Source organism: Ceratotherium simum, chromosome X, assembly GCF_057802395.1.
Source record: "Ceratotherium simum simum isolate JZ-2026a chromosome X, ASM5780239v1, whole genome shotgun sequence".
In the NCBI taxonomy this organism is placed as follows: Eukaryota; Metazoa; Chordata; class Mammalia; order Perissodactyla; family Rhinocerotidae; genus Ceratotherium; species Ceratotherium simum.
The window spans coordinates 66,770,011-66,791,274 of NC_141940.1; the positions used below are offsets into that span (position 1 = coordinate 66,770,011).

The window sequence follows — 21,264 nt, forward strand, 5'->3', positions numbered from 1 at the left end:
ACCCGACACAAACTCAGAATTTCTGGATCATGTGTAATAGATCCCAGAGCTTTTGTATCCTTTGCCTTTCAGGTCAGTTAGTGTATCAGCTTTTTCTGGTATTGGTGCTTAGTAGTTTTTCCTCCCATAATTACTTTTGTTTTACTTACATTTTGGGGCCATTTTCTCCACACTATATTATCCAAAATCTATAGCATTTTGTTTTAAAGAGCAAAACAGTAATATGGAAGCCTCTCAGAAGACACTGGGATCTTCAGAATCCCACTGCATAAAGAGTCCTGATGGAAAATTATTTAAAATTTAAGGTTTTAAATACTAAAAGTGTAAGTGGCAAAAAAGGAATTGTTTAGCCCTCAGTAATTACCCTAGAAACTACCCATAGAGCCCTCAGTAATTACTCTAAAATATGCCCATGGAACATTTGATATCCCAAGAGCAAGGCAATTAATCTAAAATATGGAGATCTCATTTTTAGATTTTAAATGACAGATAGATCCTATGCTTAGATAAGGCTTTGAGGGAGGATTGGGAGAGGGGTATAAGACACTGAACACTGTTATCTCAAATGATTGAAGATAAGCCTCCGCTAGTGGCAGTTTTGTTTTTGCTGGACCTATCTTATTTTCTGGCTCTTTGTAGCATGTCTCCTGTGCTACTCCAACTGAACAGGATGATGGGTGGTTACTTCTTTATCTTCTACCCTGTTTTCTATGCTTGGAAAGTGGATCCTATAAATTAGGCAAGACTTTAAAAGAGTTTACTTTGTCTCTCACTTCAAAAAATAGGCCTCCAAACTCCTTGAGTCATGTTCAAGGAGTGACCACATGCCAGGAACCATTACCGTGTTCCTACACTTCTCCTTCCAGCAGCACAACTCCCCTGATTAGTAGAAGCAAACTGAGTCTTCTGGAAACTCTTGGCTCCTAGAGGCATCTTTCAAGTTACTGACACTGAAGTGTCATTGAAAAAGAAGATGGCTGAATTCCTTGACTAATCTTCCACCAGTGATGGGAACTCTGTGATAGGTACATGCCCCCTGGCTTAGGTAGCAGCAGAGACGGTGGCACATCATTGCTAATGCATCTCCTGCTCAGACTCTTTTTCCTTTGTAAGCCACCACATTTTAGAAAAGAGTTATAACCGTAAAGTGTTATAGGTGTAGGTATCTGCTGGTCTGGATCTGTCTCCAAAGGGAGGGTTACAGGGGTGAGGTGGGGAGAGTCTTAGACTAACCTCAAAGGTTAGTGCCAAATCTACTGTACCGATGATCTAAGAACCCAGGTAATGACATATTCACTTGGAGGTCACTCTAGCCCAAGTCTGGAATAAGGATGCACCAGGTATAAAACATCAAACCTCAAATTATACTGTAGATCCTCATCAGAACTGTTGTCACATTTGTGTGAGATGGCATCATAGATATTGATTGAAAGGAGGTAGTGAAAATTGACTCAGATGAGGCCCTTTCATATGACACTCTCTCATCTTTCCACACCAATCTTTTAGGTACTAAATTCACAAAAACCAAGAAATTTTCCTCTTCTTTAGGACGGGGCTGAAGTGTACTGATGGATCACAGAACCCATCCCAAGTCAAGCCTGGGATCACGTCAGCCCTTGGAGCATGGTGCATGGGCAATATTTGACTGGAATTTTCCAACCTGTGTTCATTGCATAATGCTCTATTACTAAATAAAGTAATTTTTCAGTGAGGGGCATTATTTGCAATATTTGCTTCATTTTTGATGACTACTTAATTCACTGGAGTGAAAAGTATTACAAGACTGGGACATAATGAAGGACGACTGGAGAGGCCAATGTTGTATGATGTTCTTTGGCTTTAAAAGCAGAAATACATTATCCATTCTTTTCTTGCAGTATGTAGTGTGAGTTGACAAGTACCTAAGAAGCCAAGAAAATCCCTTATTCCAAAATCTTTAGCAGATGTTCTTATGGAAGGACTATGAGCTTTTATTCTGGGTTGATTCAAAGGAGAAAGTGGCATCTTCTACCTAAAATGAATAGGCAAGCAAATAAGGACTCCCCACTGGCAAATGCAACTTTTTGTACCTTTCAAGCACAGTATCAGTAACACTCAGCAATGTTTCAGGAGGAGGAACCAACAATCATATTTTATCTCTGTTTACAACATTTTGACGTGAGCAATAGCCCTACTTCCTTTTTATTATGTTAAATAGCATAACTTTTTTCTTTTAGACTGACATATTTATGCAGATGTCTTTATCATATACAAGTTTAAGCATATCATGCACTTGTACAAAATCCTTCAAGTGTCCACACTTTGATGGCCTAATAATCTGACAGTTAAAGCTCTATTTTCTCTTTTTACCCTAATCTCTTATTATACTCTTCCAAATGCCCTAGGTTTCCATCATGCCAGGCTGTCCTTGAATACATCATGTACCTTGATGTCTCTGACTTTTTAATTTAGCCTGAATTGTCCTTATATTCCAGTCCCTAATCCCCACCTTCCCACATTGATAGAAAAATACTTGATAGAAAGGAGAATTTTAATAATCGCATTTCCTCCTCCAAGACTTCCTTGAGTCATTTGAATTGGAATTAGCTTTCCTTCCTTTGACTTCACACAGTATATTGCTTGTATCTCTATTATAGCCTGATGTGTTTCATCCTATTAGATGGTATGGTTAGTTGTCTATATAACCACTAGATTGTAAGCTCTTTGCGAGTAAGGACTCTGTCCTAATCATCTGTGATTAGATGATCACAGATGATCAGAATAGACCTGAATAGATCTATTCAGGTCTGGTCAGAATAGACCAGAATAGACCAGAATAGATCACAGAACACTTAGAATAGACCTGTGCTAAATAAACGTCTATTAGCAGACCTTTCAGAAATGTCTGTTGAATGGATAATACAAATGTCCCTACCCGTTTGTAAAACCATTTTTTCAACTATCCAGCTTGTATAATTTTTGCAGTATGTTATTTAAAGTATCATAAAGTTATAAAATCTGAAAACATTTAATAATGTCAAGCTATTATTTTAATCATTGCTATTGGCCATTGCAAAGCATTAGGAGATTACAGAAGCCACTTTTTAAAAACTTTCCTTTTTTATTTACTGAGAACTACATCTGATTTTTTTTCTGTAAAGAATTGTCTTTTTTTTTTTTGTCCCAACAGGAAAATTTGCTCTTCCTTATTGATCATCTGCCAAAGGATAAAATAAATGTTCTGCATGCCATCCTATTGAACTGATTAGGATTTTCTCCATGGTTTCCCCAAAATAATTACAATGTGTTCACTTAAGTGTTTGAGAATCAAATTGAAGAAACTTCAGAAACCATTAAAAAGAAAACACCTCCTTCACAGCAACACTGGCCCCCACAAACTCCATGTCCATTTAACATTTAAAAAAATCATCCAAATACAAATTTATCGTCTTTATCTGCAAGCTATAAGCTAAGGCAGAGTACAGAACTCAAAACACACTCATGCCTTTTTTAAAAATCCCAACTTCTGAGAATATCCATTTAAGCAGCCACATTGTATTACGATCAAAGGAAGTACAAATAAAAGCAAGTCAAATTTAAAAAGTAGCACCTCCCTACCACACACACACACACCCCAAAACGGAGTAGAGCACAGTTGTTTGTGGCAATGTGGTGCTATTTTTACTTTCTCTACCACAGCCTGCTGCCTTCTTATGGCAGGAAATGACAGTCCCTCCCTACCATAGCCAGGGGACTCACTCAGCACAGGAAAGTGTGTTGAACAGGCACTGGTCTCCAAAATCTGCAGTTGAGAAAAGATAATATTTTTTTTCTTAGTAAGTTTACTTGTTGGTTTGCTCACTTTTATTTATGACATAGGCCAATTGCTTACCACTCTATGTCATTATCTACTCAGAGTAAAGCTGTACTTCTGGACTTCGGTAGGCCTAGGGAATTAATTTGGCCTAGAGTGAGTTTAGAATTCATTTAGGCATCAGCTTGCTATTTATTTATTTCTAATTCCTTTCACTTAAATGCATCTTGTGAAAGGCTAAAGAGAGACAGTGTTTCTAAATCAAAACTAGTGACAATAAATACAAGGATTTTTTTTCAGTGAATGGCATTATTTGCAATATTTGGTTGGATTTTGATGACTCTTTATTTCGATAGAATGAAAACGAAGCAACTAGCCACTTCTTGAGATTTTATTTAGATTGAGTTCACTGCATTTTCCACCTGTTTTCTTTGTAACATTTTTGACAAGTGTTAGAGCAATGACATTTAGCTGTAAGAGATGGCAAATGACCTGAAGTCAGATGACTCCCGTACTTACCAACTTAAGTATATGTCAGGAGCAAAGAGATTGGAGAAATAACTCTTTGACAGTTTGGAGGGCCAATCGTTTGTTTCAGCGATTGACATCAGTGACAGAGTAATTGCAAATATGTGAATTCTGGTAATTTTTATTTTAAAATGGCCATCAAATGGTTATGTGCTTCCATTATTTGTTAGGTGATTGGTCTCTTATCTATCTATCTATCTATCTATCTATCTATCTATCTATCTCTCTGTCTACCTATCCATCCATCTATCAGTCATTTAGACAAGGCTTCATAGACAAGAAAAGAGGAAGTTTAAAACAAATGGCTAGCAATCCTAAGAATAAATTTATCTAAAACTGAGACCCGTTCTTTCCCTGTCCTTCTCAATATTGGAAACATCACTGATATCACTAATAACTCAAAGTTTCAACTTTAAAGTCTTCTTTAATCTTGTTCCTCCCCCTGCCACCCCAGCTTCTCTTCTCTGCCTCTTATTTAGAATGCTACTGGGTTCATCTGACCTTCGCTGCAACATTGTTCTGATCTACCTTGTTTTTGCCTTAGTCCTAGCTCTGTCTATCTGACTTTCAAAAAATTATTCTCACAACCTCTCCAACTATGCCATCAACATATCCTACATACCACACTAAGGTATTCATCCCCAAGAAATCTCCTTTGCCTGGGAGGATGAATGGTACTCTCCATTTAGAACCTCTACATCTAGGAAAAGTTACCCAAGAAACACAACACAACACACACACACACACACACACACACACATTACCTCTTTGGACTCCATTAATGAGTTGAAACTTTTAGAACATGGGGTTCCTCACAGTGATAATAATTTTTAAAAAATAAACTTATCAGAAAGCAAGCATCTAAATGAATTGGCCTTTCCTAAGCTGTCACTTTGAAAGGCTACATATGATCCCAATTACACTCCTACTCTTCAGGAAAATTTTGGAATTCTCCTTTAGAATTGCACTCAGTTTCTGCATTACATACTTTAGAATAATCCCAGGGTGACAAATCTTTGTCTTTTAAGGGTAGTTGAATTTTGGGAAATAGTCAAAAGCCATTCAGAACCAAGTCTGAAAGATGAAGTTAAGGTTCGAGTTAAAAATGCCATTTATGGTCAAAAGCAAGGTATGATAAGGTATGGACATACTGTGTTAAGACTCATTTTTAATGATTAGCTCAAACCAGTATCAAAGATAATTTCAAAGAACAAGTTATGAGAATATTAGGTGAAACACAACATGACTAGGGTCAGTATACAGCTTTGCAAAGTGACAATTTGAAGGTAACATTCATTTGAAAATATAAATTGTGATGTATTTATATTTAAATTAGTTATAACAAAGGCAACTTAGTGTAATGAAAATATTAGATTGAGAGTGAGAAGTCTTGAGTTCTTGTTCCACCTCTTCCATTGAATGTCTGTATGATCTTGGGCAGGTCAATTTCTCTGGGACACCATTTCTTCTTTGAAATATGTAGGTTAAATCAAGTAACTTTTAAGGGCACTTCTAGCTCTAATATTTTGTCATTTTACTTCTGGGTTTTAAATAGCCCTGGTATTCCATGTCATATATATGTTTTCGTGTGCCTGCACATTTAATTATTGCATAATATGCAAATATTTTATAAATAATGAGGCATTATTTGTAGTGGGCAAGAGCATGTACTCTGGAGCCAGTCTTCCCGGATTCAAATTCAGGCTCTACCACTGTGTGACCTTGGGCAATTTACTTAAACATTTCTGTGTCTCAATTGCTTCATTTGTAAAATGAGATAGTAACAGTACCTACCTAACTCTATGAGTATTTAATATTTTTAGTTAATATTTCTGTGAGTTAATATCAGGTTAATATTCCCTATATTACACATAATAAATAAAATGAACAAATTTTTAGCATTTTAAACAATATAAAATAACTATATACATACCTAAATGCTGTGGCCAAAGACTGACTGCTGGCTAATGTCTCCAGGAGGAAATTATTTTAAAAAATTACATAGATATCTTTACATACCTATTAATAAAAATGTTTTATTGTTGTTTGTTTTGTTTTGTTTTTTTCTTTGTTTGCTAGTACTAGTGGTTGAGTGCACTTTCTCTCAAGCCTGAGGTTGTGTCTTGGTTAGGGACTTTCATGGCTATTAATAAATGAAAATGCATTAGATTTTTTCCCAGTTAATTTGAATTTCATATCACAACAGAGATTCAGGCTCAACCAGCACTTTCATTTGTTAATACCTCCAATGGAGGTATAGTACTTCACTTGATCCAATGGATAATTACTTTTGACAATAGAAGTATGCCATTACCTCCACCTATTATTAATCATTAATTCATGAGTATTACAAACATAATATGCTTCGGACAGGTGCCGGATTTTTTTCTCCCTGTTTCACTGAGCTCTCCAACTATACTCATCCTGATTGCATCAAGGAAAAATAATCTCAAGTGGTGTTAAACAGAGGCTCTTGCCCCTTTTACAAGAAAGCACAACTAGAAAGAAAGGATAGAGTGGCTTCAAGTTGGCTTCCAGATATCCATAAATTGATACATTAGATACTTAAGTTAAACATGCACATATTCACATACAGGGATATGTGCATTATAAGGAGTTGTATTAGTTATTAAAACCCTGACCTACTGGTTTGGCATATAATTGAATGCAACCATGTTTAGGGTATTTTTTCTCCATGTTTAAGTGATCTATGCACTCATTTTGCTCATGATTTTTTTTAAACTGAGCTTAAGTATTAGACATGTCCCCTTATAGTGCTTAGACAGTTAGGCTAGTACTTCGGTAATATACTTCTTCTAAGAATAGGCATCCAGACAAAGGAGCCAAAAGCAAACATAACAAACACTCCCTGCCTCCGAAATCTGCATATTCCAAATCAGTTCTTAACAGAAGACTCATTGACTTTTTTTTTTTTTAATTTTTTGTTTATTGCAGTAACATTGGTTTATAACATTGTAAAAATTTCAGGTGTACATCATTGTACTTCTATTTCTGCATAGATTACATCATGTTCACCACAAAAATACTAATTACAACCCATCACCACACATATGTACCGAATTATCCCTTTCACCCTCCTCCCTCCCCCCTTCCCCTCTGGTAACCACCAATCCAATCTCTGTCCCTATGTGCTTGTTTATTGTTGTTATTATCTACTACTTAATGAAGGAAATCATACGGTATTTGACCTTCTCCCTCTGACTTATTTCACTTTGCATTATACCCTCAATGTCCATCCACGTTGTCACAAATGGCTGGATTTCATCGTTTCTTATGTCTGAGTAGTATTCCATTGTGTATATATACCATTGACTTTTAAGCTTACCAATCAGTAAATAGACCACTGCCTAATATTCACGTGATTCACTTACAACTACTGTAATCTTCCCTCTCAGCAAACAGCATCCCCTTCCTCAACACACACACATTACTCTCTGCTATATGACTAGAGTGGCCAATATGTGCTGAGTGATATATATATCCTGAAAGTTTAGCATTGAAAGCATTTGTGTAATTTGTACATAGACTTACTTTCAAAAGGATAATAAAGACTGGGTAACCTGGTTTCCCCTTTTGAAGCCTATGAAACAGATTAAGCAGCCCATAAAAAACAGGACCAGGACTAGGGTGAGGTGAGTGAAAGACTCCTTGGACACAAAATTTAAGGGGTTGCTAAAGAACTCAGAACTCAAGATATGCAATATTTTAGTGCAAAATTTTTAAAAAATAAAAATGAATGCAAATCCATGGTGAAAATAATATCAAAATAGTAAATAAAGACAGGATCAGTATGACTGATTTTTCCTTTTCCCTCAGGATCCAATATGACTCAACAGGGCACTATTAAAAAGATCACATTCTACCAAATACTCCAGAAACCGCAGCCTTTAATATTCTATAAGATTACATTCATTGAACCTGGTAGAACATGGCCATTAACTGGTAATCTATCAAGTGGATCAGCAAATGTGGGAGAGGTGGCTAATGAGGCCTCTCAGTACCTGCCCAGGGTCCACAGAGACAGGACTCTTTTAGGGATGATTTCAAAACAGAAATCAAAACCATATTTGAGTACCTACTTTTTTCTCCAGTGCTGGTAGAATTTCTTATTCAGAGCAATAGGGTCTCCTGAGGAAGCCATGGGAAATCTGGCTGGTTTAATTCATTCATGCCTGAAAGAACATAGAAGAGCAGTGATCAAGTGTAGCATGAAGAAAATGCTCACAGAGGACTAGGAAATTTCAGTGGGTGGATGCTGAGACCCTCAAAATGGATTACCATGGGCAAAGGAAAGTATACAGACAGTTACACTCAGCCCTTCATGGTAGCAAACTAGAATGAGTGGGACTATCTTTACCATCTGACATCTCTTTTTGACTTGGCAGCCTTTGGAAAGGGTGAGAGAAGGTAGGAATATCAGTGGAAGGGTTCACAGGTCACTCCCTGCTCACAAGGAGCTCTTAACTATGATGAACTAGCCTAGAAAAATCCCACAGCCTCTAGTCAAACTCATAATGCAGTTGGAGAGTAGAAACTGAGTTTTTCTCATTGGAGATCTTTTCTGAGTTCTCATGATCGCAACTGCTTCATTGATTAGTAGATACACATGGAGGGAGACCCAGCTGGCCATGGGCTGTCAGCACAGCTGGTGAGATAGAGTAACTTCTACACAAAACTGCCTTACAGGTACCCTTGCTATACTTGTAGATGGCTTCCTATGTGGAGTGATTTAAGAGCATCAAAAACCTCACCCCATTCCTCTCTACTCCACTTTACCCAATGATCTCTTACCCAGGCTTGTAACCTTACCTGATATCCCATTATAGATTCAATCCTTTAAGGCACTTTGTCTCCAAGAATCTCCTAATAAAATCAAAATACTACAAGGAGGATTTTCACATTAAACTCTTAACTGTATAATTAATCAGATAAGTTAGTTTTCACCTTAGAAAGTGGATGGGATGAAATACAAATAAAGATACATTTTATTTGGTAGAAGAAGAGAGGTAAAGGAACATAGAACGGGACAGTCTTAGGTGGTGCAATATAGTAGGATTACCTGAGAAGCCAGATTGCATTGTAAGTGTTGGCAGAGAATTCTACAAATGGGAGGAGAGGGCAGGAAAGATAGAAGGCAGTCAATGAATGTAATAGCTGTCACTTAAACAAAGTGCTTCAAGCTAGTCCTTTTAACAATATTTTCTCATCTAGGCTGCAAGCCTTGGAGAGAGGGATCCTTTCAAAGAGTTCAAATGCCGGCTTCAGTTGGGGAATCTTGAAACACTTCCTTCCCTTTATCTCTCTATCTCTCTCCCCCTCACTTTTTTCCTCTTGTAAAATAAGTATAATAAACAATGCCTACTCCTGGTGTGTATTGTTAAGATTACATAAGGTATCCCAGGTAAAAGCAGTACGACAGTGCTTGGCACAAAATAGATGCTCAATACATGTTATTTGTCCTTTTATTTTTGCCTCTAACACTTGGTAAATAGGATGCTAGACACACAGGAACTTCTAAATAAATGTTTTAAAAGGACCTGATAAAGAAAAATTAGTGGTGAGGATAAAACAGACTAAAGTACTTTCTAAATTCCTTTATCTTTTGGTGAAAATGATGTAATCTATGCAGAAATAGAAGTATAATGATGTACACCTGAAATTTATACAATGCTATAAACCAAAAATAAATAAATAAAAGAAGGTACCAATGTGGAAGAAGCAGACCTGAGACAAGGATGAGTAACCAAAAGGCATCCCCAGAGGCCCCAGTTTCCACAGCAGTCTGTCATGGGGGCTAGGAAAGAAAGTCCAGATAGGAAGTTACAAACTGAAAGAGTTATGATCTCTACCGGTAGTTTGTTGTGTGTGAAGGCAGAACCAGAGCTATCCAAGTACCACCTGAGTGGGGCATATATGTGAGGATAAATCAGAGCAACAGTCCACAGGGACAGAATCAGTGACCGATCAGGGTCACATATTAATCATAAACACCACCAGACAAATCCAGCTGGCTAGAAGCAGATTCCATTGAAATGGTGAATATTCTTAGGTGCCTTTTTTTTTAAGTCATTTAATTTATTATATTTCATGGACAGGAGTCCAGCAAGATATCAAAAAGTGGGTTTTGGTTTGGAGGTCACTTCATCAGTTTCTTCTAGAACAGCATATACCCTAAAACTATTCGGTTTTACTTGCTGGATTTTCCAACTCCTAAGACAGGCCACTTAAGCTGAGAGAAAGCAGAGTGTAGGGGAAAGAGCACTTGACAGAGACATAAGATACCTGGCTTCTAGTCTTGGCCTTATCGCTAGTTAGTGGTGTGGCCTTGGCATAAAGTGCCTTCTATCTCTGGGCCTCAGTCTTTCATCTGTAAAATGAAAGAGTTGGACTAAGTTATTCCTAAGGTTCCTTTGAGTTCTGACAGTCTAAGTCTAGTAGAAAGTTTAATTTGGCAGATAGGCGCAACTCGATACAAAAACTGGGGAAGAATTGAAGAAATCCTGTGTCCTTCCTTTCCAGTGCTTCCTTACCTCAGATCTGACCAAGAGTCCTCACACCACAACCCTAACTGCTTGGATTACATATCCAATCCAAGAGCTATACTCTTAGGCAGCCTTTCCTTGTTGGCACAGGCTTGTTCTTGTCATGGACTGCTCCCCATCAAATCATTCCTTAGGGCCAGTGTCTCTACTTTTAAGCTCAAAACCGCTGAGATTTCATAAGTGGATTTAAGCTAATGCATTAATGACAGAGAACTAGAAAATACTATCCAGGACCTTCACAGAGAACATGCAGACATTTTTCCAGTAGCTTTCTTTTAAATAATTCATGGAAACAATTGAAATCCCAAGCGAAAGGAGCACAATACCATGGGAGGAGAGTAGGGGAGAAGTTTTAAACAGGTTGGACCCCTCATATCATACACTGAAGCCTGCTCAGTAGCCTACACATGGAGTAAGTAATTCAACAAGTTCAGTCAGCACATACTTATTGAACACCTCGGGCAGCATGCTGTTTTCACTGATAAGCCCAAAGTTGACATAGGTAATGATTCAATGAACCTGACAATTTTTCAACTGCTGGTATAACTCATTTAGCATTTTAAATAAATGCTAGACTTTATTAATACCTATAAAATCTTTATTAATAACCTATTAATCTCTATTGATGCTTTAGTCTTTACAAACAAGATAACTGAGGGCTAGAGAAAATAAGGGATTTGTCCTTAATTACATAGCAAGTTAATGGCAGACCCAGGACTAGAACCTAAGTTTTAACTCAAAAGCCTTGTGTTCCTTTATCAACATGACACTTCCTTCCAACTACACATTCTCTAATACGTATATGGATATTTCTCTTCCCCTCATATAGTCAGATCATTTGGATGTAAGCTTTATTTATGTTATTAAGGGCTGTCAATTTTCTAAATCAACAGCAGTGTACAAATCACCAGAAACAAGTGTGCTTCATTTTTTTTGTTTTCCTGCATTGGCATGGAAACCAGTGTTCTTAATTATGTGCAGAAAAAATCACCACCTATTCCTCCCTCTTCTCCATTTCTCTCCCTACACCCTCCCACACGTATAGAACACAGACACGCAGACATCCATTTCTGCTGACATGCAAGACTGGAAGAAAGTAACCAAAATGGGACAAATGTTCTTTTTTCCTCTTTCACCTCTTTCCTGCTGCTACAGTTTGCTAAATTATCAATCTACGACAAAGGAATAAAATGATATGAGCAATACTTTGTTGTAAATAAAGTCACCATGCTAGATGTCACTGGAGATAAAAAGAAATGAGAGACATGGCTCTCTCCTTGAAAACTTGTAGGCTGGCAGTGGTGACATAACAGACAAAACAGAGAGAAATTAGTAAAATCAATTGCTAAATTGAGCTAGTCAAATGCTAAGCTCTATAGGAAGCTTCCATATATTTAGGGTACAAACCCATAATAGTCTTTAATGTGGTTGGGTCATTCCCTATGTCATTTCTAAAAACAGTGATTTTACTAATCCATAAAACTCATACGTCTCTTTCTCATTTATTCAGGTGCAAGGCTTATCACTATTCTGTTCCTCATAAGCATTTCAAGCTACAAGCTTGACCAAGCATAGTGCTCCCATGTGCTGAAGGAAATCTGTTCGGTAAAAGGCAGGTGCAACCGAATTTTTCCAGTGTGATTTCAATTCAGTTGCACATGGCATTCTGCAAATTGTACAGAGGAACTCTGACCAAAAGAATACAAAGTACCCATTAGGCATTAGCATAGTGATCCATACCCTTGAGAGAGAGGTGCCCTCAATCACACCGTTTTCACAGATAGAGAAATTGAAAATGAAGCTTACTGCCTTGTTCAGGTTTATACCCCTAGCCACTCCTGTAGGAGCACAATTTGAAGCTCAAGCTTGTGATCGGTGCCTGCTATAAGTATGATTTAGAAAAGAGTTCATGGATGGATGTCCCAAGGCCCTTCCTCTACTTCCTCTTGGATAAGGAAGCATAGACATGGGGGTGGGAACTGCAGAGAGCAGGAGGATATAGGGAATAACCAACATTATCAGGAGACAGACTATCCTAAAACCTTGTCCTGTGTTTCCTGTGTTTTTGTTTTTTGCTTTTTATCCAGAATTCTGTAGCTACTTGGGTCAGATGGTTCCAACACTGAGCTCCTAAACTTAAGTATGTGAGTTAGATTCCAGTTAATTATTTCTGTAACATAGCCATAGATTGTGCTCTGAGCCTGGGACGGGTATCCTGTAACTCCAATTTCTGGGTCCTAAGGGAAAAAATGACTCACAAATATTAATATAGCTCTACCCTCTCTTCTAATGGTTGGTGTGTAGCATCAATTTTGTATATGAAAGATTTCATGTTTTAGCTCCAATTTTGATGCCCTATAGCCAATATAGAGTGTAGTAGGAGGCCAGCAAACAAGTACGCATATAAATAAATCTATTCCCTTAGACGTGTTTAGGAGAGTCTCTAGGCACAATTTTTTTTCTGAGCCCTTCCCTTTTGTTGATTTTAACTTGCGTCGAAAACCATATTCTGTCTTAGTCTCTGATATAGCCTTATATCTGGAATTCAGAACCTTTGTTTTAACCTTAGCATGACACAGCTTAGGTTAGGGATAAGAAAGCAAATCTTTTGCAAAAGCTCTGATATGATTTTCTTTTTGCATCACATCAGCTTAAGTGTGAATGGGGATGGTGACTCTCTGTTTAAGGCAAAATATGTCATGAAGTCACCTACCTTTTTCTAAATCCCCTTTGTATAGTTAGATTTAATATGTGCTACTTTTTCCTCCTCAAGTAAATAAGCTCCATGAGGGCAAGGGCTACATCTTATATGACTCCTATTATTACCCATGCTATACTAGAAAAATAGTAAACAAACCATTAAAATTAAAGAGAATTAAAGTATTTCATATATGCTTTCTATGATCCCCATTTTTTATCCATTTCTTTCCCTATTTTATGTGTTCTATCTCCCTGCCACTTCCTAGTTCAACCAGACTAAATCTAATAAAAGAACAATCTATTTTGAAATTAGTACATCTTGACTCTCTCTATTGTGAACTCTTGATTCTCAAGTGGAAAGGGACAAAATAGTGAGATGTAACTTTATTATATAGAGACAGCATAGTATAATGGAAAGGGCTTTGAAACTCAGCCAAGACAGTTGCACAACGTTGGGCAAGTTATTCAATTTCTTAAACATTGATTTCCTCATCTATAAAAGAGGAAAATAATAGAGTTATTGTCAAAATTTAAGAAATCTTGCCCAATGCTTAGTATATCTTAAGTGCTCAATGAATAAGAATCATTATTTTTGATGGTAGAGAACCCAAAATCAAAGTTAGAGCAAGTGGTAGATAGCCTCCAACAACCTGGTAAATCCTAGACTTTAGGGAGCTCCTTAAATGTTTAATAGCTTCTTCTGGAGTCATTACTAGGAAGATACTCGATTTAGAATAGGGCATGTTTTTTGGGGAGAAAATCAATAGCTCAGGGATGGCCTAAATCTGATGTTGACCCTTAGTCCACGGTGAGGACTTTGGCCCTGCTTTGAAGTTCACACCTTGAGTTTTGAGGAGTATTTGGGAACCACTAAATGTACCTCTAAACCCCTAAATCACATTGGAGAATTCTGGTTATTTCCCCTTTGCTATAAAAACCAGACTTGCCTTCCAGAGCTGTGAGAATAGAACAAGACCAAAGGCTCGGAATTCTCCATTAAGAAAATTAAGTCAGCATGCTTAGGAGTGAGACTAAGCAAATAAAAACTAATTTACATTCCAAAATGAATTTTCAAAACCTAAAAATAATTCCATACCCACAAAAGGGCTATGCGAAAATAAAACTTTATTTTGAAAACAGATTTTTATATATGAAAAGAAATCAATTCCATCTTTTTAATAAATATGCTGAAATTGTACATAAAAAGATAATGAACTAATCACTACTTTTTAGAAGTACTTCATATTCTTTGGCCCAATATGATAAGGGGGCTAATGCATGAAAACATTACTAAATTAGACTTAAAATTTCCAAAGGAACATCATACAGTCTTTGGAGGGGAGTGTATTAGGGTGATTCAGCATTAATGTTCGTTTTATTTGTATACAAAATATTTCCAACAATTTCCCAAATGTGTCACTAAATAAAAAGGCTGGGAAAAAGATTGCATCTCTATGCAGTGTATTAAAGCAGCCTACATGTTGGAGATCCCATAGCATTTGGGGAGGAGCCAGCATGATTAATCATCATGCCCATATACTCCAGATATCGGTTTAGCCTAGGTTTTTACTTCAGCTTTATATGTTTGGCTCAAGTATCAATGACCCAGGGTAGTCAATCTTAATATCTCTTCCTTATTGGACCATGTCACAGGAATTTTCAAATTTACTTCTTCCCGGAGGTCAGGCAGTTTTAAATTTCCTAAGTGATTTTTCCCCTAAGAAAGACTCAAACAGATACACAGATAATATTTCTCAATGTTCAATTCTTACAATTGTAATTTAGAACCAAGATGATTATTAACAAATAATTCTATATCAAATATGATCCAGGTCATACTCTGTGAATTCTGAGAAACAGCACTGTTCTCTCTGCAGATTGCAAAATGTCTTTATAGTGCTTTGCTTAATCAAATTTCATGGTCCAAAATTGAGAGAAGTTTACTCTATTCTCCGTGACCAAAAAGCCACTTTCAGCAAGTGGCTAGAGCAAAACTGAGTATCCCAAAATCCAATGGATGATCACCCACTCTGGATAACTCAGGCCTCAAATCTACTTTTCCTAATTAATCTGGATTGGTTATCTAGACTAGCCACTTCACAGTCTGTCATATTTATATTCTGCCTCAGCAAGGTAGATCATCATTGGGATGGCTTTGTTATATCCCTTGATGTAAAATTAATCACAAATCATTTTTCTTTTTAGTCCTGATAAGCTTTTTGAGGTCATAAACTTTCAAAGGGAAAGGCATTGTGTACTGTACCAGATTCCTTGATATGGACTGTGCCTGCTCTTGATAATAAACCAGGTAGTTCTATTGTCAGCGGTTCTTCCTCAGAGAGAATAATGCCAGGTCAAGTGACTAAACTTGTCTTTGTTATATTGAATTAGTTTTATTAAGTATTAAAAATCAGTACCACCTAGTTTTAACTCTAGTATTCTTAGAAAAAAGAGACTTCCGCTGATACCTTCAGAATTAAAAAATGTTAGAAGAAGGGGAAAAAAGATTAAATAATAACAACAAAAAAATCACGTCCCAATCAAAAGTGGATACAAGAAGATAGAAGCAGGATACTATTATTATTATGGGAATGTGGGGACAAAAAGCAAAGAAATACATCTTTAGAATATTAAATGAGTAAAATCTTTGGCATAAAATTAATAAGGGCCAGGAAAACATACATTGAAAAGTTTCTTCTACAGGTCCCTACCACCCAAGCAAAAAAGAAAAAAAAATAGAAATTTTTAAATTATTTCTGCACTTACAAATTTAAACTATGCCGGTAAATTGGACAAAACAGTAAGAGAACAACACTGTGCCTACTGAAGAAAAGTTTGTTTATTGGACCTGGGTAATGCTCTTCCTCTATCTACGTTAACTGAATTATTTGGACAATCATTTAACTTTCCACTGTGAGAAGCATGTGTAAACATAACTTCATATCTTAGAGCACATCTGATAGAATTTTTAGTAAAACTTATCCAACTTTGTCATATTTTTATGTTTACAGATAAGATCAGGTTTTTGTTTTAGACTCCTTACAAATATGTTTAGTACATGTCCTTCATTCTTTAATATGCACAATATATGGCAAGTTGCCAAATGTGCATTAGTTTCAACAACTTCAATTTTCCTGGAATAAGAGAAATAGCTCTTCAACATTTTATAGCTAATTTAGAACAAATTTTTTTTCTGTAGTTTGGAGCCACTGTCTTACTACTTTATTCGCCTCTGTAATCAAGGTGACTTTATTATATCCATTGATGTGACATTAATCACAAATATCAAGAAAACATTTCCTTTTGCAGTTTTGGAATTGAATGGCTTTTTTAAAAAAAATCTGATAAATAATAAATCAGTCTATCTTCTACATGTAATTCATTTTCCAGCACACCATTAAGACTGACACTTTAAAACAGAGTAGCCAGCCAGGATAACAAATTTTTAGTTTTAAAGAACCAAATCATAGGATACTGCATGTCACCTAAAAAAGATTAAATACTCCAAAGAGTAAATCATTATCATTACTATTACCCTATAAATAACTTGTTAAGAATTATTTTACCATATAAAAATAAGTCATTTTTTATTATATTACTTATAAGAAATATCTGGTAATACGTTATTAGCTTATAAGAAATACCTGAATCTAATATGCAAAGAAAAGCTGAAAATAGCTAAGTAATTATAACAATATTAAAGCCTTTCTTCTGTTGCTGAGAATGTGGAAAAACCTTGCCATTGTCTTCCATATCAATGAAATTAAGAATGAAAAGAATAGAGTGTGGCATTGAGCAAACGCTTTTGGAAGAAACAAATGTATTGTCAAGAAGTAAGGAAGGAGTTGAGAGGCTTTTGATTTCGTGGCAGATATTTGCATATATTTTAAGTACCTAGTGAGAGAGTAATTATGCTGTCCGAGATACAACTGAGCCTGAATGGGCAGCCTTGGCTCACGCTCTGGGCACAAGACATGCTTCTATGTGACCCACATACTGATCATGGCCAACGGTTTAAACTTTGGATTCCTCACTAGGTAATTAGAGTTAGTGAAGTTCCTGGCCCATACCCAAGTCTTCAGAGTCTATGCAGACTTGATTTTGTTTAATATCCTGCACTTCTGATTATCTCTCAAGAAATCTGACTGCATTTTGATTCCTGGCTGATGCTAATGCAGCCATTGCTGCAAATGAAAGTGATGCCTCTGAAGCACACTCTTGTCTCCCAATGACTATACCAAGAGATCCCACTTTAATTTTCAAATCCAAGATATCACCCTGTTATATGATAAGCATTAGTAATAGTCAAGCCACTAACTACTGCATCCTCTTCGGGATTCACATACCACCAATTATAATATTTAGCTTCCTCACACTTCTTTATCCTAAGTCCCGTATGCCTGTTTTTGCCAGGAAGATATCCTGTAATCTTGACTCCCTTCTCAAACTTGGAATCTCCTAGACCTCAGGATTTCCTAAATACTCTCTCTTGTCTTATAGTTTGGCCAAACTGTTGCTCTGACACTTGATATAGCACATAACCTTCCATTACATGGGCAGGTCTGTGTATTACAGCACTTAGTGTGTATCGATTTGCAATTTGAGATTTTTTTTCTGTGGGCACAGTAGGAATAATTCTCTCCTATTCTTGCAAGGAAACAGTGGTAGAGCCCAGCAAATCAAGGTTTGCTACTTTATTAGGGCCCTTGGGAGAAGCCTGAAGTGTGCCCCTGGTATTGAGAGGTTCTTGAGTGATTTCAAAATGACATCTTTTAACATTTTCCAATGAATAATGCATGTGTCTCTTAATCCTTAAGCCTTATTAAGCAGTAAGGAGAAGTGAAATTAGCAGTGGACGAGGCATCAAGAGACCTAGGTTCTAGCCTTTTCTCTGTCACAAACTCACAGAGGTACTTGGCCCAGTCACTTCAACTCTCTGAGCCTCAGGTTTTCCAATTTTAAAATGCAAACTGTCAATCTACGTCACTTCTCAAAGCACGAGAGAGTCTCAGATGCTTGCCATCACTCCTGTGAGTGACAGGATTTGAATCTGTTTCTGATAACTTCTTATTTTTTGACTAGGAGTCTGGAGACTGATCTTGAAAGCTTTGGCACAAGAGGAAGATTTTTGGAAGGTCACTTTCATAGGCAAGGGAAATGGGACTATCTGTGGTCCCTCCTCTCGGGATTAGATGGAGGTCAGAAGAAGGAGTTAAATTCCCTTTCTGATTCTGGGCATCTGACTGGTGCCAAAAGTGTCTATGAGAGGAAGGTAGAAAGCATGCTTCTTTCTCCTTTTCATTTCAGTTACCTAGTGCAAAGGGGGATAATTGAGTTCATCCATTCCTAAGGGTCTCTAAATGGAAATTCATAGAGTTTTATGGAGGAATCAATGCCTCACTTTTTGTTTATTCACCTTTACGATATTTAGTACCATATTACACTGGCCCCAACAGAATAGATACACTAGATGGTTCTTGTCTCACAGAAATATTACTGCAAATATATAGCAAGGTAGAAAAGTACATGTGTTCACAAACGCAAATTAAAAAATAAATTAAATTTTAAAAATTAAAAAATTAATCCCCCCTCTGATACAAACTTCTTGGAGGATGATTTTTATATGATCCAAATATTTGCTAGTGTGGCTGGTGAAATCTTTCCCTAGGCTAAAAAACTTGAATCCCATCTATAAAATTGATGCCTTTGCCACCATACCTGAGATTTACAACAGCTGCAGGAAAGAAATACTCTTTGCTGAATGATCCAAAGCTCTCTAACAAATGTAGCTCTGCTAATTGGGTAAAATTATAACTTTTTTCTTCCTGGAAAGATCAGAGCAGTATAACATGAGGTCCATGCACACCACTGTCGACAGCAGAGAAAGGAGCAGGAAAGTCATTTGAGATTTAATCTTGGGTAACATTGCACCATGGAAATCCATCTTTTCTTTTCTTTTAATCTCTGAATGCAGCTCCTAGCAGTTTCATGCCATTGATAGCCTCATCATTTGGTTTAAAGTTAGAAACTATCTTCCTTAATATTTTTTCTTTGAGTACAAAAGAGAAACAACATGGAAACCAGGAAACAATTTCACGTACATTTTGTTAAAACAAGTCAATTATGTGTAACTAAAAATGTAAATTTAATCCAAAATCATTTTGTCCATTGTTGATTTTTTAATGTACTGATTATTTATTCTGATAGATACAACTTATCTATGAGAAACAGAGCAACTATGCCTGTTGTCTTTCTTATTTCCCCTCTCTCTCATTATAAACGTTTTTTTTTTTTTCTGGAGTACTTTCTTTGAAAGCAGAATCTCTACAGATAACATTAATTATGATTCACTTTTACAGTGAAAATATGTAACTGATACAAGCTGATAGGAACATGAATTCATGTCGGTAAAGGTCCTAAGATATTACAGCTCTCTTATTTTTTTAATCATAGCTCATTTTGAAAATAACACAAATTTAACCATTTTAATCATTCAGCAGATAAAAATAGCATCTCCAAAGAGTTATAGCAAAGCATAGATAAAAACCATCCTGCACATTCATACAAGTAACTCTACTTAATACAGAGTTGGTTAAATTACAAATGTTTACAGGGCTATTTTATTCAATATCAATTGAGTGAAACACATTATGAAAAACTTCTCCATGCCAACCTTACATTTCTCCAAGTTTAAAGTTACCTACCCCCTCCCACCTCAGGCAGCCAACCATATAATTAATTTTGCTTGTGTAAATACCTAGGAAATGACATACCGGGATCTTCCAGGTTCATTATATCCATACCACCCTTAGATCTGACAGGTTACCCAGAACCTTGTGTGAAGAGGCCAATTCTAGATATCAAGGGCAAAAGGAACAAATAAGAGCTAATTATGCATTAAAAAACTGGAGCCTACCGTTTCAGTTTCTTTCTGTTTTCTCCAGAGATCTCCAAGGAATTCATGCCACAGCCACTCCAACAAGGACACTACTGATCTGTGCATCAATTCCAGCTCCTTGTTCTGAGAACGACCAATCCAATCCTCCCTCAATATCAAAAAAAAAAAAAAAAAAAAAGGAAAGAAAGAAAGAGAAAAGGAAATGAGAGAAAAAGAAATAAAGAAAAGAAGGAGGGAGGAAAGAGTAAAAAGAAAACAAAATAAAAGAAAGCCAAAAGAAAAATGAAGAAAGCAAAACAAAACAAAACAAAAAAAGAAACAAAATTCTCATCATTACCTAACCACTACCATGTTGGAAAACATGGTAGTGAAATGTCAGAGTGAAATATGCAAGCCACTCTGTGCACATTGAACATTTCCGTTTTCCAGGGGGCAGCTCGAGCTAGCTTGCTCTCTCTCTTGCTCTTTCTCTCTCTCTCTCTCTCTCTCTCTGATTAATGATGCAGGACTACGCTATGAGCTGTACATAGAGCCTGCAAAGCTTCACATTTAGCAAAGAAACTCTCGTTTCTATTTATAGGGCCTCAGTGCATTGTCTTCCAATCCTGTGGTTGCATTCAGCTTTGAGTTTATGATAATACACAGCCTATTTGTTTACAGAACAATTCACCGAAGCTAGGTGCCCTCTGGCCCCTCCCATAGATAGTGGACCACTGCAATCTTCACTGTGATCCTTTCTCTCAGCCCCTCACAGTTGTTGTGTTCAGGTACCAAAGTGGACA

The 21,264-nt window shown here is 36.7% G+C and overlaps 1 protein-coding gene across 1 annotated transcript in view; it reads right to left on the bottom strand.

Moving 5' to 3' along the window:
- Positions 1 to 20,877, bottom strand: part of GPR174 (G protein-coupled receptor 174) — a 34,139-nt gene extending 13,262 nt beyond the window's left edge. Inside the window, exons 1-2 of the mRNA XM_087427621.1 lie at positions 20,501 to 20,877; positions 8,422 to 8,514 (exon numbers count right to left, since the gene is read on the bottom strand). The gene's annotated coding sequence lies outside the window, so the exon portion shown is untranslated. The remainder of the gene's footprint in view (positions 1 to 8,421; positions 8,515 to 20,500) is intronic.
- Positions 20,878 to 21,264: the final 387 nt, after the last annotated feature.